At 41.2% G+C, this 24,529-nt stretch overlaps 1 protein-coding gene across 3 annotated transcripts in view; it reads right to left on the reverse strand.

Annotated features, from left to right (window-relative positions):
• Window positions 1-24,529, reverse strand: part of si:dkey-237h12.3 (teneurin-3) — a 350,156-nt gene that overhangs the window by 107,432 nt on the left and 218,195 nt on the right. Inside the window, exon 1 of one of the 3 annotated variants that reach the window (XM_023814696.2) lies at window positions 12,642-12,983. The exons of the other annotated variants lie outside the window; for them this stretch is intronic. The gene's annotated coding sequence lies outside the window, so the exon portion shown is untranslated. Of the gene's footprint in view, window positions 1-12,641; window positions 12,984-24,529 lie in introns of those variants that run through there. 3 annotated transcript variants of the gene reach the window in all.

The following is a 24,529-nucleotide window of genomic DNA, read 5'->3' on the forward strand; positions in this document are numbered from 1 at the left end:
TGAAACCAATGAATAAATTATTCTTTTATCATCTGAATGACTTAAAATTCATAGTAGCTCATTAAATCAAGGGACCCATATATTACGGGAAATAAATAAAAAAAAAAAAAAAAAACATCAAAAAAAAAAAAAGCAGTCACTTAAACACAAACAAAAGTTTATGTCATCCGCCACATATTAAGAGCATCATAACACCTTTATGCAGTCTGATCACGACTCTGTGATCACTTGCATTAACATGAATTATTCATGATGAAGACTGTGGTTATTTGTTTTTCCGGGGTCTCATAATAAAAGAAAATAAGTGTTAATGAGCTGCCTATTTCTGGGAGGCTCAAAGTGCTTCACTGTACGTGATTGGTCCGGTGGTCAGGTGGTCCACACTGTGCCCCGCCCTGTTCCTGGCACATGCGGTCCCTCAAGCACATGCACCCCAGTCCTTCCCAAAGGACTCCTGATCAAAGCTAAATACATGGCGGGAGACACGAACACCCAGCTGGCACTGAAAAATTTCTCTGGGTTCCCTGGGTTTACACTCCCCTTCTGCAGAGATCTATGAAAGCTGAGAGCCTTGTTCTGACCAATAGGCCACATGTATCAAGACCACCTGATTGCGTACAAATTACTACAACAATATTAAAGTGGATCATCGCATCTTTCAAATAATGCCCATCTATTAGGCATTTCCCCTTTATACATTTAAGAATGTTTAGCAAAAGATGCCACCGATGTCACAATTCCCAAAAGGTTTTCTGCATGTTAGACTGCATGAGACAAATTACGAGCAGCCTTGTCGTGACGCATTATGAAAATCCCGATACCTCAAAGATTCCGCCAGGACAGAGAAAAGTTGTAAATGCAAAATTCAGCCAGACTCACAGCATGCTGAAATGTCCTGAATGTCTTTCTTCAAACAAAAACAGAATCCTCTCTGCTTGAATACATATAAAAAAATCTTCAAAGACTACATTTAAATAACAAATCGTATTTTCAGTAATATTTTGCAAAAAAAAGGCAGTAAAGATATAAAATAGGTGTAAAATGCCAGAAAATGAACAGAAGGACTAATAAAGTAAAGAAGTTCCTTGTACCCATTCTTTGAATAATCATGCTGCACTACATGCACATGGTTTATGAACTGTGCAGTAGGTTGCAGCTGAATGCAGGCTGCAGCTCGATAGCCGTGAGCAGCTTCTGCAACGCGACATTTACCACATCTTGCTGCTGCTTTGGTGAGCCCTTCGTTACCCCCTTGGGGGGAAGGGAGGCGTATCAAAGGCTTGCCTGGGAAGCTGTCGGCCTCTCATCCAGCGTGGCCCGGATAGGGCGGTCAGAGTTACGGGCAGGGGGGATGACCACTCACCTCAGCTCTCCCCCCGCCTTTGCCAATGGTGATTAATGGGCCATTAACGGGAATCAGTATTCCGTCTGCCGTGGGCCTGTGGGGTTGGGGGGGGGGGTGGTGCAAGATGAACACCCCCTGTGTAAAAGGGGGCGCGCCCCCTGTACCCGGGGTGCCGTAATCGCAGGTGAAGTGGGTCAGTCGCCGTTGACGGTAAAAGCGGCGGCGCTAAGCGAAGCTCGTCAGCACTAATGAGCGTACGTGAACGCCAGGCGATGGGTAAGGGCTGGGACCCCTGCCCCCCCCCGAGAAGGCCTCTCCTAATGAAAGGTGCTCATTGCTCTCCAGAATATTAAGGATGCCATTTTTGTGAGGAGGTCAGCTAGACAAAGCTCAGTGAGAATAAATGATTTATTGCACATTACATGGGAAGACGTCAGGATGGCAACAATTTTACAGGACTAAGTTTGTGGCTGCAGTTATTACCTCATTTTCTCTCAATTACAGTGTGGGCTTCATAGCAGAGGAACTCTGATAATCAGCATTAAATTATCGGCGATTAGTAGCTAGTACATCGAAGCAACCCCTCCCACACTGACAACAAGGTGGGAGAGGACGGCAATGTTTGGTTTGCGAGATTTAAAAATAGGACACACCTGAAATGCCATTGGAATCAGGCCCCTCTACCCCCCGTCAGGCAACGTGCTACGAAACCATCATGAATCATTGACGAAGGCAACTCTTAAAGGCAACTCTTAAGGCTGCTCAAGCCTCAGTTAATTGATTTGCCTTTTAACAGGCACACGTCGTGTTGGCCTTCCATTTTGCCGCGCCGGGCTGAAAACCTCAGCGCTCTCCTTCCACAGACTGTCCCTGTTTGGACGTCGTTCCTTTGGCTGAACCAGAGGATTCGTAGGGACTCTTCCAACATTCTCACCATTCCGAAAGAAGCGCAGTTGTATCCTGTCTGTGAAAGGGATGCTGGGATAAGTCTCCATACAATAGCCCCCCTTCGGCTGAGGGGGAGGGAGAGCATCGGCGTTCTCTTATCACTCCTCAGAAAAGCCCCCAAACAGGCCACACAGAAAGGGCCGGCTACAATTGATAAGTCGCAATTATTTTCTGGATGTTTCCGCCGACAATCTTTGAGTGGATCTTTTTTTTTTTTTTTTGGTCTGACAACAACATCCCGGCTCATCCGGCTCTGGCTAGCAGCTCCGTGGCTAATTACGCGCAATGACAGGTAGAGAGGAGGAGCCGAGTGCAGACGGCGGCGCCGTTTCCCGCGCGGGATTTTCAGGGGGCTAGGCTTTCCAAAGAGCCCGTCTCAGTCAGCCATAAAACTCCTCCCTTGGTCACACATGTTAAGCAACATAAAAATTTACGAAGAACTAAACTAATGCATGAACGACATGACATCCACACAACAAAAGCATAATATAATTAAACGTTTTCAAGTAATAAACAAGTAACTACAAATGCATAAATCCAAATACAGCCAACAAAGACACATAGTAACCGAAGCAGCAGCCTCGATCTGACTATAAAAAGCTCGCGCCTCTCTACTGACAAACGCGCTGTGAATTCATGTATGAAGTGTTACCTTCACAGGCACAAGCAGATGCTCTCATGCAACACATGCAATGACCGCCCCCCCCCCACCCCCCCACCAGCCACGGATGCGGTCGGGAACATGCCCGGAGACTGATTAACGCAGATCGCCTCCGGGGACTGGGACGTTAAATAAATCACATAGGCCTGCATTATCTGGTCACCGTTCTCAAATGCAAAAAGCCACAGACGTGCTCTCCTCAACCGAGCTGACCTGTCAGAGGTTACAGCATTGGAGGAAAGAAAGAAAAAAAAGTCTATTGATTGTAAGAGCCTTGCAGCTGTGTCACACAGCCAGGCAGGACGAAGGAAAAAAAAAAAAGTTTCTAAACAAATGACATTTATTTTGCTACACATGTTCTGAACTGAAACACAGTGATGCTACAAACTAGCTTCAGCACATCAGAAAATTAAGTCAGCCGTGGAGCAGACACCAAAATATATTAAACTCAAACCTTGGCATTTGGGTTCTATCTTGTCCTGATTGCATTTCAGTTGCTGTATGTGTGTGTGCACCTTGCTCGACGAAACATGTCCCAACGGTTTGTTTTCCGGAGTGTGATAAATTAGAAAAATGTAGAGTAGTGGGATAGTTTAAGTTTATTAGCATTTTAATAGAAAGATAAGGCCAGCCTCTTTACATTCGCAGAGTAACCGCTTGAGGTGGATGACACTTCTGAATTTGGTCACCAAACAATTAGAATATTAATAAAGCAAAGCCACCAGACTGATAGGTTTCTTTCACCAACCAGCTTTAATTATATAAATACTCTTTATGCTCACACAATGGAAATACAAGACTCCATAAAATGAATAGCTATAATATAGCTCCTTGGCTATCTTCTTGAAGGGTTTAAGGACCCTTATGAGAAAGACATGCAGACTCAGTCCTCAGGGATCGAGAGGATGCAAGACTAGCCGTTGATTTACACAACGGGTCGCTTTAGGGGTACGGTAGATATTGTGTGTGGCTGCAATACCCCGTTTCTAAGTCCGAGGGAGTAGAGAAGGCAAATTCAATAGGGCTCCACTGAGTCAACCAGCACCCTCAGCTAAATCGACGGAATTATAATATTGCCGTCAATAAGTGCCCCGCGAAACCTGCAGTCCTGAATATTTCAACAGTTGAACGCCCAGTCACTTAGCTGTGCCTTTACGACAGTTACACGTAAGCAGCTTTCCGTCTCTCGCGTTCTTCCAGAAGAGGAAACCACTTACGCAGCACTTTGATGAATCCGATGGATCAGGGAAGTCACCAACAAAACCTTCATTTTTTTTTTTTGACAGTTTGTAACTGATCGCATATATGCTGCTGCCAGTGGTACTGGAATGTTCTCTATATAACAAACACTTACTTAGATTCAAGATATGAGGAAATGCCTGGAATGAACCTTGTATCTGTAATCTGCTTAAACCTAAACCGAAAATATCCTGGAGACTTCTGCACGGCCATATGCTATACCCTGAGTAATCATCTAAAATGTTTGAAACAGGGTTAAAAGGCGGGTGAAAGCACCTTTTATTGTGTTTTTAATAAGTTTAGTCAGGGAGGTTTATGGTCCAGTTCTCCTCACTAATTGTGGGATTAAGCCTAACCCTGATCTCCAGTCCACATTGCTTCTTGCAAGGAATTCACATTTCTTTCTCCCTCTCCGGCTCCGGCTCTGTGATAACAAACTGAGCATATGTTTGAACAGATCGTATTACTGAACTAAATCCACTCCAAGGGGAAAGAATACAGACGGAAATACTTCATCACCTCCAGAGCAGATAAAAGCGGGGGCATCAGATAACTGTTGCAGTGCAGAGGAACTTGGCCAAACATCAAATAGACCCAGCGTGTCTTCATACGTGGGAAGCTCTCTCTTCGCGTCTTCACCCTGCTCTCCTCCTCCGCTCTGAATGGAGGAAGTCATGCAGGAACACAAGAAGCTCCTCTCTTTGCCTTGTGGGTTTTGTCAGCGGGATTCCCAGGAGCCAAAAATCCAGGCTTTTGTTTGCCGGCATCCACGGCTAAATGGGTCAGAGGTAGGATGACCCTGTGAGGTTTCAGGCACCGTCAGGCTGCTCCACGTCCCAACTGCAGTATCAGCCCCCCACCCCCCACCCAAATTCCCTTCCCATCTCCAATCACCGTCAGCCCCACCTCCTCTCCCATTCCTCCCCAGGTGCCCCCCGGAAAAGTCCCAGGAGCTGAGATTCAGGGCTGCCCGTCCCTGCTGCAGCTCTTACTAAGCAAGGCAAGCAAGCAGAGGACTTCAGAGAGCTCTGATTCAGCTTTCAACATCCCGCTTTTCCCCCCATCTTCCCTTCCGCAGCGCACATGCTAGACGTGATCGGCACGGCGCTTGTCTAAACCTAAAGCCGAATCGCGCGCCTTTTCTTTACCGCTGCTCTCTCTGAAAGCACAGAGGAGCCTTGGCGCTACAGTCTACAGCACTATCTGCGGATCTCACTGTCATAAATAATACATCCCCCACTTCTTGCACTAATCTTTGGCATGGTGCATAAATAGAACATCATAGCATGTCAGAGAATGATTATAAAGTCTTTTTAATAGGTGTTAAAATATGTGAAATTTACTCTCAAGGACTGGCATCCAACTCATATGCCAAATCACATACAAGAAAGAAATGCGTGGTTTTAATCAATCCTGTTTAAAAGAGAATGGCAGTAATGCTAATTACTTAGACATGTATTATGGCACGTTTCTGAAACTTCATTTGCTTGCAATGGTATTACATAGACATTACAATCAAGTACCATTAATTGGCTTACTAATCAGCACAATCGTAACATCTTGCTACATAGAAATGCAGAATTCAGCCCCCCCCCCCAATTTAATGTGGACAATAACTGAACATCCAGCAAACCATCTTTCAGTATCCTGACAAAAATCATGATAATATAGACAAAATTTACATTCCCATTCAGAGACGAGCAAATGCCGGCATATATAAACTGCTACTGATCTCTTTATGGGAAGCAGCGTAATAGGAAGGCTGGAATACAGTATTTCACTGTCTTGGGGGAGGATTATTTCCAAATGGCACGCACAAATGTCGAGCTGCGATATGGAGACGCACCCGTTCCATGCGACCTTTCGCAGATCCGGCAGACCCCCTCGTCGGCCACTAACAAAGGACACGCTCGTGAGCCATTTTTAAACGAACTTGCTGTAACACTTGCATTCCAGAAGATAGCAGCCAACCTGGTTCTTTCTCCTGAAAGGATCAAACTTTTTTTTTTCTCCCAACTGTTAGCTGAATTTGTCCAGAAAGCGATGGAGCTTCGTGTCGAGTCTGCTCCGTCAGCTCAACGTGCTGATTTCCCTACCCATCAATCAAGTATGGTCACTGGTGAACAAACGTTTATGCTGAGCCTTCAAATGCATTTTTAAAATGAACAAGTGCACGGGGATGCACAGTGTTTGTTTGTAGTGTGGCCTCGTGTCTGCAATCGATATTGGCAAAACGTCTGTAAATATCATTTGAAATTTCGCTGCACTTGTCTGCTAGGAACGTCGGCGTTGAGCAGCGTTTGCTTAGTAATGACGGCACTCTAACCAGAAGATGGCAGCGAGCTTAGGGCTGCCACTCTGGGCTATATTAAACTTGCAGATTCAAGCGCCATTGAGGTTTCTTAATCCCCCTTGTCAGCCGGTTGTTTAAACGCATCCTTCAGATACACTAAAAGTCGGTCTCCCCGAATCTGCACCATCTCTGACAATCCATTTAGGGAGTAGTCCCTCATAGAGGGTCTGTATTAGGGCAGGAAGGTTTAGCTGCATTACTTAAGAGCAGGGAACAGACCAAGAAGCATTTCTTTTAAGCCTCTGTTGAAAGAGGGCTGAAGATGGCCAAGAGCCCCATGCATAGGCTTGTCGAAAAACAACACGCGCCACGGCGTTCTCACGGCCCACGCCAGCTGCCCGTGTGCGACAGCTGCTCACGCTCACTCGGCCCCCGTTTCCGTGTCAGAAACGACGTGACGGAACAGTGCCATGCGACTTCCCCAGGGGGGGCCACATCGCAGAACGACAGGACGGATCCCCGAACGCAAAACAAACTGGTTAACGTGTTTATACTTTGCCGTAAAAGGTTACGAGTGTTTAATCATTCATCACATGGCATCCTGATTAAGCACTCTGGATTGGGGGGGGAAGTAAGAGCGGCAGGCAGCTATTTAAAAAAAAAAAAAAAGTGTCACTGTGACCACATGTCACGCCATAATGGAAGGAGACACCTCTGAGATGTATGCATTGGCTCACAGCAGAAAGGGAATATAGAAGATGCATCCTGATTGGGTGCCATGCTCTTCCTCCGCCTGCCTTAATTCCGAGAGTTATCGCCGGAGACGGCGGATTTAAAATACTCATTGAAGTAGCTTTTTATCAGAGGATCAAACACCCCCTTTTTCCAAACACAATCCCTATTGCCGCAGCTGATTTATTTAAATGCAGAAGGGTGGACATTAACTGCGGCGCAATTGCAGGGAGATCAGCGACACATTGTGATTAATGTCCAAACTAGTCTTTGCTGTGATTCTGGGCGTTCAGGTGCAGCGAGGGTAACTTTTCATCTCTCCGAAGGCAGGCTTTTACTCCTCATCCAGCGACGAGCGAAAGGAAACACAAGAAGCCATTATGTAAGGCTGTCGAGCCTTGATTGCCAATAAAAAGAGTTGTGAGCATTAAACGCTATTAGATTTACATCTAGGACATTAAGGTATTGAATATGAGATGAAGCTTCCTGGCACAAAGATGGTCAGGAAATGTTCGTAATTAACATCGTCTCTCAACGCATGCCTGGATTTCAAAAGCAGGAATTGTTTAAAAAAAAAAAAAAAAAAAAGCGTGAACAAAAAAATAAAAAATTAAAAAATAAAAATAAATTATCATCTACTTTGTTACAATTATCCAAAACATACATGGCCTGTTTTAGAAACCTGCATATCGGGGCACTATCTATATTGTTTCAGGAACATTAATTAAAGTAAAAAAAAAAAGAAAGAAAAGAAAAAAGAAAAAAGATTTAACATTGCAAGGTTTTGCCTGTCATTATAAATGATCCAGATACAATTATACATCCGATAACAAAATAAATTACAAAACCCTATGTGAGGAGACGTGCTGAATTACAGTTGGGGGGGGCTACAGACATATGATTAGGACTCCTTGATGTTGAGCGTTATGAGACGGGTCGCATAAAGCAGCTGTCAGACAGCCAGCAAATGGCCTTTTCCACCTCCGACAAGGGCAACCTCCCGCTGCAAGCGTCTGGAAGACAAAGATGGCGGCGACGGCAAAAAAGTGCCGCATGTGCACTCCCCCCCCCCCCCCCCCCCGTGCTAACCCGCATGTCCCCATCATGAAAAGGGCACGTTTATGAGCTCTTGACACCTGCATGCACACCCTCAGGACAAGGCCGACCCTTACCCCATACCGCACAAATAAAGACCTGCTTCCTCAGATAATCTAGCTCTGAATCAAATACTTTTTAAAGACTATATATGTTTACTTCGAATAAACAAGTCACCTACAAAGAATTGTATCTAAACAAACAGAGATGATTTATGTAATCAGCAGTCAGGTTTTAGAATCTGGGTCCCATGACACAATATGCGTTTCTTCGGTACAAACCGACAGAGCTTCAGCAAGCCAAACCACAGAAGTATTGGCATTACCTTTCCGGGCCAGTTAAGCGAAAACGTCGTACGTTAAAATGCTTGTCAAGCATGCTTTCCCTGAAGCTACCAACAAATGAAAGAAAAGCCTCCTTTTAAATTGAGACACGGACATTTGCAGCACGATCCTTTCATTGCCGATCACAGCAGAATTTTCTTTTTTGTTTATCGCTCGGCTTCATAACCATAAAGTATCTACACCACACCTACTTGGCCTAGTTAGCCTGTAAAAATTATGGGGATTTTAAAGAGATATTTCTGATGGAAGAATCCCAGTGTGTGCTCAATGTTCTTCCTACGAAGGGCAGCAGTGCTACTCCTCTTCAAGATCTCCTTCATTTCATCAATGACAGAACGAAGGTTTCCTAAAATCTTCCTCACACGATTAATTGAGTTCCTGCCGTAGTATCTGAACCAGGAATAATTATGCTTTGTAAAACGACCCCTTAAGATGATTTTTCAACAGATTAAAGTAAGATGGCTCTCAATTGTATGAATAATTTAAAGTTGCCATTGGCCATTTCAGAAGTTGGTTGTGAAGCATGTGTTTCAGGTTCTAAAGCCCAAGCCTCTGAATGTCTTTGATATCAGTGCGCTTTTACTGGATTTTCTCCCCTCAGATCTTCCTTGGAACCTCGAATGATTCTGCACCATACTAAAAAAAAAAAACTGTTGACATACATAAGTAGTTCTAAGCCAAATGGTTTTCTTAAAGCAAAGGAATTATTTTTTTCTTCTCTGACAATAAGGTATAAAAGGAGACAGAAAAAAAGAAGTACCTTTGTATGTTTAGAAAACGCAGTATTAACCGCACTGCTGAACACCTGGCGACTTTTATCATAAATCACAGGCTTAGTGCCGAGAAAAGTCGACATGATGCAGTATCTCCAAAATAAAGGTAGCAGTGCAGCGTCCATACCTGGGCTCAAACAGCCACATGACCTATGCCACAGTGTTTGTGCTTGATGAATCGCTTCTGCTTACTGTGGTGGCCAATTGGTTTGCAGATTACTCATTGTCTTAAAAACCAGTACTGTGCTAAGAAGACCCATCTGTCTTTGTCTACGAGACAATGATGTAACCTCTGTGTGTTACATCAAAGGACAAAATGCTGAAGTGGTGAAAGCTGTAAACAATACCATATAAATGAGGGAAAGCAGGAATTTAAGCATTATTATAGCCAGAATATTAAAAATATTATGATATATATAATGTATATATATATGTATATGAGTGTGTGTGTGTGTGTGTGTGTGTGCGTGTGTGTATAAAGGTGGGAGACAGACATGTTTCTGTGCACTGCAACAAGTACTGAAGTATTACAGCAGGCCATATTTTCTCGTTTTGTATGCGACAATATAAGCCTAGATAAAAATTTCTTAGGCCAGTTTGGCAGATTTCATTAAATATAGCAATTTTCCTTTTAAGAAAAATTATAAATGTAGTATAATGTCATTATTTGTCATGATAAACAGAATATATTTAATCCTAAACCATAGCAACTAAATACATAATTCCTCTATTTCAAGGATTTCCAAGCACACAGTATTTTACCAAAATCTCCCATGTGATATTACATGAAATTCTGGAAAGGTACACCAGTTTTAAACTTACTCTTATTACAAATCTTAAATCACACAATAACACTATTTATATGCCTGCATTGCACTTACTAGAGAGAGATTAAGAACCTTGAAACTAAGAACCGCCGCAATAGCTGTCTTTTTGCTTTACTTGGTTATATCTGATGAAGTCTTTCAAGGTCATGTGACCACCAGAAACCGTTAGAGAGCTATACTCGCTGTCACTGGAACAGACACGTTAGATGCAACATGGAGAAGTGATTTCACAGCCCATACTGGACTCATTCACTCTTGGCGAGCAGCTGTTTGAAGACGCTAAAAATATGTATTTTTTATAAATATGTCTTCTACATTTGCGGTTGAAAGGCTATACTTGAGCATGTTAACATAGCGAAAAGTTTAAATAAAAGATATGGAAAAACTTCAGAAATTACGAAATATGAAACAGGTTGTACCATCTGCACCCTTACATGGACGAAGATGGCAGGAATCTGAATACCGTGCATATAAACGATAATATTCAGAAAGGCCTTCCTGTTCAGCTGGCCGTGAGTCATCCATAAATTTTTTTTTTTTAAACTCCATATTTCAGAGATGCTTCACCTTTGTGCTCACAAGTAAATCGCTTTTAAATGTCTAAGGTCTACTTGGACAATATACGTTAGCATAGCTGGAACGGACAATGAAAATATAGACCAAAAAAAAATCTGCTTTATATTACATATATAAAGTGTACATTTAACACAACTGCATCTGCTTTACTGGAGCTAATTTCACACGGCCTGAAATCGTCGGAATTAAAAATATACGCAAAATATAAAATCTCAATCTGGCAACAAATCACTGGATTGCAGTACAAAACACTTTGCATTTACAAATTATATTGAGCACGACATACGTATACGTTTGTGTGTAAATGTATAATTTTGCATTAAAAAATATTTTTAAAAACTATGTTTAAAAATTTGAAATATCCAGTAAAATGATCATGTTCTGTCGATCACATAAACTCTAAGAACTTCTTATTCTCCATAAATTTTCTTTTAAATAATATTTCATTTTCTGTAGTATACTCGGTGCTGATTTTTTTTTTGCTACAAGTAGCAATGTGGATCAAGCTGGATGTTAATTTATAATTTTGCCCCTTCTATGATGGTATTAAACTACTTTAAAGTTGCACTATGGTGTAGAAAAAAAAAATCCAGTTCAATCCATCCAAAAACTATATAAATATAAAAATACTGAAATTAACAATAGATGGAAAAAAGTGTTTTAAATTTTTTTCATAATTTGCAAATGATTTTCTACAAGAAATAATAACATACATCTACACCCCACTAATATAACTTACTTGAAACTGAAGATGCAATAATTCCAACAGAAGAAATTATACATTTCGTTGATGACTGCAGATCATAATCCCATTTTAGTAGATCATTGTCCATGCTAGCATTTGGTTGCTAGGCAATCTCATGCCATTTATAGAATACACCAGGCCAACTCTGCTGACTATTTCCAAAATTTCCAACCATAAATTGCCCCAGAGCACGTGAAGTGTGTTGATGCCGTTAACTGCACATTATATCTGGTCTACACTCTGCCTTTTTGTATATAATGTTATGCAACAATGTCTACTGTGTCAATCAGCTCCATCACTGCATTCTTCAGGTATCAATCACTGTGCTACTGCACATCTGCTTATTACTTTACAATCTGTGGAGCCTGCACACTGCGAATGGGTATGCCACTGTAACACTTTGTTAGAAATCATAACCGTGATGTACATAAGCAGGCTGAGTGTATGCACAGCATGCAAAATGCACATTCAATTCAAATATCTGGGAAAAACCGCTTTAAATTGTAGACCACACACACACAAAATCAATTACCAAACTTTTAATAACTTTGACCTTAAAAATGTGTCTTTTCAAATCCAGCAGCAATACATTTCAGCTCCCAATCTGTTTTCAATTAAAAGCATTTAGGTATCAAAAAAAAAAAACATTGAAAGGCAGATGTGTTGGAATAAAAAAAAGCAAAACAGCTGTTTTGTCCTTGTATTTTCACATTTAAAAAGGCAATTTGAGCGTTAACTTGCTGAGAGCTCACGTAATCTTCTATCAAAGACTTTAAAGGCAAAACAGGCCTTAGGAAAAAACAACGAGACAGACTGTAATCAGCTCTGACTCACGGAATTTTCGACTGAAAACTTAAATCAAGACATATCGGGCTATCGATAACATGAGCCTTCCACCGCATTTATATTCAGGGTTTTTGCCTTTGCATCTCTGGTACCAGCGCACTTAAGGAGGGGGTTAGTAAGCAGATACACACACACACACACACACACACACACACACAACATAAAAATGTAAGTTATTCTCCGCAGTTAATTAGTACGAGAGCAGTTGTGCAATTACCTTGGCAGAAAGCGGCTTAAATGAGAACCTCTTCAGTTCGCAAGGCAGCGAAGTTGCAGGGCTTGATTTAAAAGCTCCCTCCTCCGCCTCCCATTCCACATACATACCCTCACTGCGGGGGGAGGAAAACGGCTCGCACTTTCAAGCGGCTACGTGAAGCACTTCACTGACCAGCCAAAGAGTCCAGCTCATCCCGACCGGACTGGGACCCGCACCTCAACTCGGCCGTCCTCCCCGACTCGCCTCTCGCTCCCCCGTCCCTGCGCGGCGCTGCTAAGTTTAAGCACTCTGCGGTGTATCGTGTTACAGACTCCGGTCCCCGGCGCGGCGCAGAGCGGCGATCACACAGGATAGGCTGAGCTGTGTCTGTTTACACCCAGCAGGGGAGGGAGGCAGGGAGGCAGGCGGGCAGGGAGGGAGGGGGCGGACTGAGAGGGGAAAGGGAGAGGGCTGGGGGGCTGGAAACTACCTCCCTTAACCGCTGGGAGTCTTGCGTTTGTCTTCAAAAAACATACCTCCCCCCCACCACCAACACCAACAACCTCCCCCACCACCAAAGAAATGCTGCTGAGGCTGCTTCACATAATAAAAAAAATGCGCCTTCACATCATCGCCGAGTTCCAGCACGACGAAACCTCAAATCAAACATCTGTATTAAATCACCGAATATTCAATATTCACCAGTCGATAACAACACGGTGACACACAGGGGATGCAGAACGGTGCATACAAACGGCACTCTACTAAAATGATAAATGTGACCTTTCATGTTAATGTTAAGAAAATTTAACAATCCCAATCCTTTTTTCCCCTCCTTCTCCATGACCCGTAAACCTGAATTAGGTTTTTTTTTATTAAATAAATAGTATAATAAAATAACAGGGCATTGTCAGCATTTAATGAAATACAGTTTAGTGTATTTTTATGGTAATTTAATAATGCGTTTTGTTATTACTTTGTTTTAAAGTTGAAGGCTGTTGCTAGAACACACGTGATAAAATCTAAGTGTAATGACCTTAATGCTAATTTTCTAAATGCTTAAAAAATACACTTTATTGGTCTGAGATAAGGTGCAATTTTCAAAATGCTTTCAGCCCTCTAACAATGATATAGGCACTACCATACAAAAAGTACAAAGTCAAAGTCCAGGTCTGTCTGCTCTTGTGGTTGCTGTTACATATTCAAAATAGAATCAAGCAAATATGAAAATTCATGCATCTGTTTATGAATGATTATTAGGCTTCAGAACTCTGAAGCTGAGATACCATGGAAACCTCTTTATTTCTTACTCTATAAGAAGGGTGCTTTATATTTGAAAGATGGTCCCACTGCCCTTAATTGTCCCTGATTTAAGGGCCGCTGTCATAGCAGGGACAGCGTTTCAAGTCTAGCCTAGGGAGATATGTAACTTTGTGACCGGCCTCTGGATGGCTTTACTTTTGACTCATCGTGCCCAGAACAGCGGTGCTCAATAACAGCGGAATCGCCTGGTAGCAAGACCGTAAGTGCTGTATGAGCTCCAAGCGTTCCAGGGGTGAAGGATGACCAAAGAGATCATGTGACTTCATAACAAACACAGCCTGAATAGCTAGCTGTGAGCTTATGGCTGCTTTGTAGAGCTATATATGACGGCAATATCCTGTCACCATTTCAAAATAGGAGCATCGGTAAACACCAAAACAAAATAATTTAAAAGTAATAAGCAATAATTATTAGTCCCCTTATTTAAATACAAATTTAAAGAAATTCACTGGATTAATGGCGACGCACCAAAGGTACGACAGAAGCTTAGCTGCTCTTTCTGCGAAGGTCTCCACGGCACATGGTGTCATCACGCCGCCGCTGGATATTATCTTTGATAAAGATATTTCAAGATGATCCAGAGTCGAAAGACTGGTAGACCATGAGTCAATATTTACCTCCTCAAGGCGGCTGCACTTTACCTGTCCACATTTATTATCTGTGAATGTACCCTTAGCTAATATTTGCAATCCTATCTAATAAAGCCATATTTCGGGTGAATGCAGAGGTATGCCATTTGCTTTGCATCAAATAATGACTCATATATATAATACATATACAAACACAAATATACACACATTATTTTATATATATATATATATATATATATATAAATAAGTTAGATAGATAGACATGCACTAAACTTACTTAGTAGGGAGTTACAATTTTACAATTTGGGTCCAGTGTTTACGAACTAAGCAATAAGCCACATACATGTAACTTTACATAGCTGTCCGGCAAAGTAGTGGTGTGTGGCTGTAATATCGTCTGTCTATGCCCTTGGAATAAAGGACCACCTACAGCTAGTCTGATTGTTTGCACCTGACGAAAGGCAGAGCACGCAAACGCAGTCATCTGCAGCACCTACTGGGTGTTGCCTGGCCTGAACTGATCCCGTAACTGAAATACAACACGTTTCCCTTTCAGATGCCGAAATGAACAGCAAAGCCTGCTTCCTTTCAGCAAGTTCCTGGGAAAATAATACTGTTTACTTTATTATTGATGTTTACATACAATTTTATGCACAGAGAAAGTCCACAGACACAGATCTCTGGAGAGAGAGTGCTTATCTTCTTCTATATGAGCTCATTGGTGTTTCTCCAGCTGCTCTTCACATATGGATTATGTGGGCATTAGGCAGAGCAGCGGGGGGGCTCTGAGGGGATTTTGGCAGGCTCCCTGGGGTGGGTGTGTGTGTGTGTGTGTGTGTGTGTGAGTGAGAGAGAGAGAGAGAGAGAGAGAGAGAGAGAGAGATGGGGGAGGGGGGTGATTCTGGGAATCCTGCATCTAATAAACAGGGCCATTTAGAGTCAACCTTGTTTCCCACATGGATAAAGACGCAAAGTGCGAAAAGTGAATGAATGAGAGACAGAAAGTGAGGGGTGCGGGAGAGGAAGAGGAGAAAATTAAAATTTAAAAAAATATATATGATTCATAGCAAACTCACTTATGTTATGCTGCCTGTTGTGTAAATCTAGAGTTAATTGTTTTTTTCTCTCAAACAAAAAAGAAAAAAATGGCCATGCCGCAATTTCTAATTGAACTTTTCCGAAGGCCTACATGACAATAATAATCACAGAAAGGATGAGCGGGCCACAGTTCCAATTGGAGTTAATCAGAGTTCCTTCTGCTTTATGACAGCTTAGACACAGAGGTCCAGAAGCAGGGCACCAGGGCTGCTATTACAGGACAGTTAAATGGAGCAGGTGATTTGCCATCTCCTCTATGCCTTTTAACACAGAGAAAATCTCAGGGAGAGACAATGGACAGCGTGGAGACAAGAGGAAGCGGCAACCCCAGTGCTCCCATTATACATAATCAGGCTGAGCTGGCAGGACGGCACACACACCACGGATAGCCTGGCTTTCAGGTACAACCAATGGCCGAGATGATGCCCATCGCGCTCGTTCGTATATCATCAAGGATAATGTGCTGGACTTCAGTCCCGATGGATCTTCTATTTGTTGCCGAATACAGAAACCCAGAGAATGCAAGAGCAGAGTATTTGCAAGTAAACAAACCAACTCGCAAAACAACATGAATTCTTACATTTAAACTGATATTTAATATATCAATATGCCGTCATGTTCTGGAAAGGATGCATTTGAAAATGTGTTATATATATATATATATATATATATATATATATATATATATATATATATATATATATATATATATATATATATATATATATATATATATATATATATATATATATATAAATTAGAAATTGGAAAAAACTGGGCGCAGAAGGGTTAATTTATATTCTTGATATTGAATTACATTTTTTGCTACACTGTCAATACTCAACAACAAACAAACCGTCTTGAATCACATTTCAGAACGAAAACATCTTCACTCCTCTTCAGAAACGTCTCAGAAGGTCCAGCTTTGAAATTTGAACTCTCTGTGTTATTTAAATGTGACATGGATTATAGTCTCCTCCTGCTCCTTCACAGAGCACCAGCAGCCTGTTCAGGATATGATAATATATGGTAATACTAAATTATTATTATACATCATCTGAGCTGCAGCATCTTTTGACTGATCGAGAGTCAATCCTGAGATTGCAACCGATAAGCAATACAAGCTACTTCAGTCGTTAAAGTTTACAATCACAGACTCGGGTACTGCATCTGCATTACGGTGATGTATGGCAAACAGGCAATGCTTCTGTCATTACCGCAAACATTGTGTTCACTTCTGATACATGCCTGTGTTCTCTGATTTTGCCAAAGAGGCTCCATGATTGTGCTCAGGTAGGTTGAATGTGATCAGGTGGTCATGACTGAACAGGTCAGGTAGTAGAATAATAAATTATTAACAGCTTGAGATAAGCAGACGCCAAGGAATAATTATCTGCAATACAATTTAAAAGGGATTTATATATGTTTTGTCGATCTTCCAGCCAGCAGAGTATGGACAGAAACTTCTGACCAGCATACATATCAGAATAAAGCAAAATGTGACCAGCTATAACTGTACAGAATAATAAGACTTATAAGCTGTCGTTGTGCTGCACGGCTTTTCTTGAGTTTCCATTTACTTTTTAAGTACAAAATCACGGCTGCAGCAGACTAAACGTGTGCTGTTTGAAAAGTAAGATACTGAACATCCGAAGCTTTGGAGATGCAAACATCATACGGAGACACAATCCCCTTCCCTCATAAGTACAGGAGCATATCTCATGCTTAACAAGAGGAACGCCCTGTACATTTCCCCAGATGCACGCGTCCTTTCGTGACGCTCATTTCCCCGCCAGCTCTCCATACCTGCGCCTTGTGTTGCTGGACTGTGATTACGGATGCAGCTTTAGTTCCCTGAACTCATCTTGGCTCAGATCTGCAACAGAGCTGATCGGGTCCTAAGTCAGACGACGCAGGCCTGTATGTTAGACAATTATCCAAAGCACCTGACATTATTACACTTCACTTATTCTCACAGCAATTAGAATTTCTTTTCATGAGAACACAACACTACAGTCAAGGGATTTCAGCCAGCAGCCTGCCATTTACAAGGAGAGCCTTAATTACACCAACAAAAATAACAGCATATAAATGCACTGATCATAAAGGCAAATATGTACACAATATTAAAATACATTTTTTAAAATCTAAACAAAAAAAATAACAAAACGCCCAACTCCAGTAAGCAAATATTAAAATAAAATTTATAAACTCAACACGCATCCTTACAAGCACAGTAATGTCTCAGCCATCCAAGAGCTCTCTCTCTCAGCTTAATAACCAAACAGTTTCTGCCAGACTCAGACAAATGAAATATTCATACAATTTCTATTATTGGCCATATTGCATTTGCAGGCCATTTTATATGTGAATAACTCAAACTAACCCTCACCCCCCCCATGCCCCACCTCAACTGACAAACGACTTTCAATCAAAGTAACAAAGCTGTTCGAGACAACACTATTTATTCCTGGGATGATAAACATTACACCAAATGTATCACAATTTATACTGTGTGAAACACTTCCTGCTAACTATCTGAAAATTGATTGTTGAGAGCTACAAAAAAATTTTTTTTTTTTTTAAATGTCATTTTTCACAGAACATGTAATGAAGCAGGAAATATGCACAGCTATTTTTCATCGGGCTGAAGTTAAAAGTTAATTATATGTTAACTTGTAAAACCAGGAATAAATAATAAAAACATTATTACGAGTAATACGGGAAGGGAGGGAGGGAGGGAGGGACACCCCCCCCCCCCCCAATTCGTGGTGCTGCCGTACTTTCCATTACACAAAGACACAAAGATGGCTTTGTCTGCCTGGCCACTTAAATTACACGGAAACGTTTGCCTTTTAAAGGACTGTATTGTGGTGCATTTTGAAACAAAGAGAGAGCATCATCCCCGCCTTTATTCAGAGAAAAAATATCTGAGAGAGAGAAAAACACAACTGGAGGTACTTCAGGAATGACAGGGACATTATTAGTATTAATAGTATATATTTTTTTTTTGCATAGCTGACAATTTTCCCCAGAGCCACACTAAGAGGTTAAAAATTACTTAAAGCTGTAACAGCAGTAACAGCAAGACCTGAGGGCTTTACCTTTTGTCCTTTAGGTACATAAAGGGGGAACAGCACACACATAAAGTACGCTTGCATTATTAAACCATTCCAAGAGAATGCTGCTTTTTGCATTAAAAGACAGGGCCCTACCCAAGTATTTTGTCAGGCTTATAATCTTATAGATTTCCCACAAATCCTTACTATGAAACAGTAAAGAGCAGTCGAGGTGACAGCATACTACCGGGGGTGTCGTTAGACATTTTGGGCCCCATAAAGCCTATCATACTGGGCCACCAACCCAGACCAATCCAATTATGTTCCGAATTTTTAGGGCCCCAGTCACTCAGGGGCCCCTGGGAAGCATCGCAGCTCCCCCCCTTTAAGGTGCCCCTGTCTACTACCGACTAGGACTTACGTACATCTGAGAACGGACAACAGCAGGAAGCGAAACAGGAAACTTGTAATGACTGAGCAAAGTAGCTAAATAAGAGCTCTTTAGCCCAGATTTAAGCTTGGGAAAACATTTTCACTAATGATGAAAAATCGGAGAGCCGTTGCAGGATTAATGCCGTCATTGCAGAAATTCAGTTATGAGAGACTTTAGTTCCAGGAGGCCGTCTATTACAGCGTCCCCGAGGTCCCGCTGTTCTCAGACCTGCTTGGGAAAGGTGCTTCTCACAAAGCTTATTGAAAACCCCACCACAAAGCGGGAATTCACAATACAAATCAATTTACCAACATTTGCCACTGATCTGGGGTAATATATTCAGATGGACGCTCTCATAAGCTATAATGACGTTTACGCATTAGTTCGCGTGTAAGTGAAACCCAGGCATCTGTCACCGGTGCAATTCTGCCAAAGGTTGTAACTCTCCTTACCGGTTCCAACACGTCATGTCATCTAAGCATCTAAATAAGTATCACCTAACATCCGCTCAGCCCATACACGTCCAAATACATATATATTTAGAGTTTATTAGTGTATTATTAGTGCAGTTCTGCAATAATGACTCTTCCATTCCAACCACTATTTAGTCTCGCAAAAGCGGTTTCACATTTCAATCAATAATATTAAGAGTTCAGTGCCAGAGACAAAACCTCTTTTGAACTTAAATTTACTCCTAATGGACTCAAAGTTAAAGTCCTGTTTCTGTTTGTTTTCATATGCTAATTTTTGTTACACGCCCCCCCCCCCGCAAGTAAGACCCATAGATTACAGTGCAGTTCCTGGTCCACTATTCCGTAGGGTGGCAGGTTTTGGCCCTGCTTTCTTCGGTTACTAAATCTATATGCCAGGAACCCTTTTAAGATGGAGGGAGCAATATGAAAAATGGCATCGTCCACATGGCACTTAAAGGTTAGGTCTCTATTACAAACAGAGCAAAATGTCAGCAGAATCCCCCGAAAAAACGGACCCGGCGAGAGTAATGCCCCGGTCCCGCAATCTGGTTCAGCCAGCAACTTTCCCAGCTACTCCCGGGGATTATCAATCCCGCTGTCACACGGGGTCCGGCGAAACGCGCCTTCTCCATTTTTCATCCTGATGAAACGAGAAAAGAAAAAGATCCTTAGCAGATCTGTGAGCCAGTGGTGATCCAACACGGAATCTGATGGGTCATTATGGCGCTGGTGTGCTGCTCCTCGCACGTGCGCGTGTAAGCATGCACGCACACACACACACACAAAACAGCTTTGTGTCTTTAGCCTTTAATTCTCTTGTTTCATTTACTTATTAATAAACTGGTCACTGTAAAACAGATTAAAGCTTTAGTCTGTATTTACTTATTAAGTTTTTTAAATTTGACTTTGGTGTACTAATCATAAACTTCTATGATTAACACTGGAATGCACTGCATTAAGCAAAATTCCTTCTCTCATAAAGATAAGAAGTACAATGTTCTTGTGAAGAAGAAACATTTAATTGTGAATACTGAACTTCATTAGGGCAATTTCAAATTTACTAAAAATTAAGATAAGCATTGTTGAATATGTACATTTGACTTTATATTTCAATTTACACTGAGTCAATGAAACATTTGTATTTAATTTGCTTACTGATTGCTGATAGAGATGTGAAGTATGATGCTTCGATTAGTGGGATTAATTGCACCTCAAATCACTGCATTATATAACCAGAACAAAGTAACCAATGAGATGAGGCTTACATCTTACGGTGATGGGCAGCAGAAGAAAATCCCACCGACTGAGATATGTTTTCTTATTACTAACCGTAGTGAACTAGTGTAATTAGTGTACTAGTACTGTAAGAAAACAGCATCCTGACTGAATATTTATGTAGGTAGCACAACTGGAATATCATAGCTTTACTGAGTCCATTTTTAATGAACTACCCATTCAACTTTCATAAACTACTACAGGTGATTTATGAATCTCAATTTTCATTAATTTTCCCCCAAAGCACTGACAGCTTAAAACTGGCCCATAACTCTTTTTGACCGACATTAATTTGGGGTCCGGCGGGGGGGACCATGACTTATTATGAAAACTAATTAAACAAATAAATAATAAATACATTTCTAATATTGTGGCATTTGGCGTATGCATTCCCATCAGGTCGACGGTGTAAGAATTCTGCACTTCTTTAAAAACAACAGAGCAAAACACCATACAATCAATTACTGCAAAGTGAGCTGGACAGAATTCATTCATCATGTTAAATTTGCCCAGGGTGCAAGCAGTTCAGTATTCTCTCCTGCACTGCAAAATAACAGGCAGTTACGCCAAAACTCCATGCCTCTATGAGTGGGTTTTAATCACTCATTTTCCATTGAGAATCTCTGCCTGCATCGCCTAAATTATCTGTATTGAATTTGTGTCTAGCTAACCAATGACTGGACCAAATATTGCTGACAATATTCTTCAGTGTATATGAACATATTATTTAATATTATATCACAGCCTCTGGATTGTCATGCTGTTATTTTTTTTCTTTTTACTGCATTATTAATTCAATAGTTTTCCTGATTTATTCACTGAGGCTTGAGAATTTAGGTGCAAAGAAAAGCCTTTTAGCTGCTGTTTGTCTGCTGCTTTATAGACACATAAAATCACACAGGTGTTGTAATATCTTTCGCCTCTCTTTAACATCTCCAGTTGCTAGCATATATCCCAGTAAATGTCTTTAGTCACACCTTGTTCATCTCTTTCATTAGTAACCCCACTAAAAGCCATAGCATGAAGGCCACATGAATACATATCGTCGTGCTGAATGACATTAAATACATTGTAACTACCAGCAATGTTAACCTTTAGTGTAGAAAAAAAAAAGCCAACGTAGACTCATATTTTTACACTATTAAAAAAATAAAAACTTTGACTGTATCAGCAAAGACCAACACAGCAAATGCAATGAATTATATACTATGTCAGTAGTTGGAAAAACTTTATACTGCGTTAAAATAATTTAAAACCTTACATCAGGCAATACTTCTGCTTGCCTTACATGAACCCACAATGTTTTAAAAAACTAATTGAATGTCAAAAAAACATTTCACGCCTAATTCTCCTATTTTTATGTATAAAAATTAATAATACAACAGGGAAATCTTCAGTTTCTTTATATGAAATTATACAACAAAAGGTATTTTTCAATTACGTTATATAATCTATTAGAAATTGGAAAATAAATACTACTGATATTAAAAAAAAAAAAATCAATATAGACTGCCATAACAAGTGAGCAAACTATGAAGTAAATTAATATTTAAAAACTTTTCTTGATGGCCTCAGTTGTTGATTGCATGTGTAAAACCCTTAAAATAAGGTGCTGCATGAATACAAACACATGCTTGTTTAAATGTTTCTTGCTGCTCAAAGGAGGACTTGTTGCAGATGATGAATTTTTCTGGCAACCATACAGGCAGACTTGACAGGGAACCAAGAGGCAAGCACAACTCTGATTTTCTTCTAGCCGCTCTTCACAGTCACATTACATCAGGGCTATTATTATTATACGGCAGAAATAGATTATCTAGAGATTGTACAGAGAAATTCAAGAACTTACCAGAACAGGAGTGAATTTTGTGAGTGTGCATATTTGCATGACTTTTGTAATTACATGTGAATTACTTATGTAACCTCAACGTTTGATATTGTAACATTCTTTGATTGTCAGTAAACATTACTGCCAGTATTGGAGTACTAATTTTTAATGTGTGATGCCAAAAATGCGAGGTGATTCCAGAATTTTGGCCACTAGGGCACACACTTAGTTTTTGCACCATGGTCAGCATATCAGAACTAGATAGATACTTGGATAATTGTGTAGTTACAATTATTTTTCCCCAGAAAGGGAAACTTAGGTTTTAAAAAAAATCTGTGACTGAGGTCAAAAAACTAATAAGGCCGAAAGTCCTGCACCTTGGTTACTTATGGTTAAAGTTAGGGCTGGGTAGGGTTAAGGTAATCATTTTTGGGATTACGGTTTTCCCCCATTAAAAATGGGACAGTCCCCTCAAAGCCTCTGTGTGTGTGTGTCTGTGTGTAGATTGGTGTCCCACAGAGGCCCAGGGATGCCATCTTGCTCACCTCCTTTCAGGGGATCAGGGTGGATCAATGGGAATGTTTGTGAGGAAGCAGCAGCGAGCACAAACTCTGACCCGGCCCACCTGGGCCAGTTCGCCCGCACACCCATCCTGCTCCACCCAAGGTACGCTGCGTTTCCATTAAGGTTCCGTGCCAGAGGTTAATCGGTTGTTTTGCTAGCTCTCTGCCACTTAACGGGCAGCTCTACATTAGCACCACGCTGAGTCGGGCAGGAAGGCCTGCCGTCCTGCCCACGTCGGGATACGGCTGCCCGCGCCGACGCACGGCTGCCATTAACACGCACCCTGAACACAAATTAACAGGCCTGACCTGACACCGAGACAGGCCTCCGTAATTCACTTTTAAACTTTTACATAAGGTGTCAGACGGGCAAGGGCAGCGAAGGCAACGGCCACTAAGCGATGACGCACTGTACCCTCCGCAGAGGAGCCCGTGAGTTCCCTCGGAAGGGAAGGGCCGCCTCACCTGCTCTGAATTAGAATGAGGCTGCCTGTGAAATCGCACGTCTCATTGTACATGCAGATACGACCGCACGAATGGCCACTTAAATTCATCTGCCATCATGATGCTGTTAAAAGACTTGCTTTTTTGTTTTACTGATGGAAAACAGTTCCATCTTCATTTCAGAGAAAAAAAAAAAAAACAAAAACATTTCAGGGAGCTAAACAATACTGTGATAGCTGTAACAGAAGCCGCAAAAAATGTATATATTGATCTTTTTTTTTTGGCAATTTGTATTAAAACTAGGAAAATCCAATAATCTGAATCTGTTTAAAATACAGAAGAACAACAGATGGCTGAAAATGATTTTTCCCTGGCGACTCTCACACATGGTTAAGTGTTTCAACTGCCCATTTCCTTTCCCATCTTAATAATCCCATGACAGGATTCTTTATCAAGTTTTTTTTCTCTTAAATCTCTCCTTACTTTTCAGAAGAAAAAATAAAAAATAAATCTCACTCCATATTTCCACCAAGGCATTTATGAACAATATGCCTACCTACGGAAAAGCAACTCATATTGTAAAATTGTACAAGCATAATCTCCATTTTGCCATGTTTACTGCATTTATGTCTGTAATCGAGTAAAGAGCCAAATCAGCAGATCATTTTCTCCAGAACTTCTCCTGAGATGAGACAAAAATACACCATTTAAAAGTTAACGTAAAGGCTAAGCTTCTGTATGAAGGACGATCCAGCAAGAGCTCGTGGTGACATTGAGGGCAACCTGTCCACTCCACAAACACACAAGAGTGACACCTCCACTA

Source organism: Paramormyrops kingsleyae, chromosome 12 (genome assembly GCF_048594095.1).
Source record: "Paramormyrops kingsleyae isolate MSU_618 chromosome 12, PKINGS_0.4, whole genome shotgun sequence".
In the NCBI taxonomy this organism is placed as follows: domain Eukaryota; kingdom Metazoa; phylum Chordata; class Actinopteri; order Osteoglossiformes; family Mormyridae; genus Paramormyrops; species Paramormyrops kingsleyae.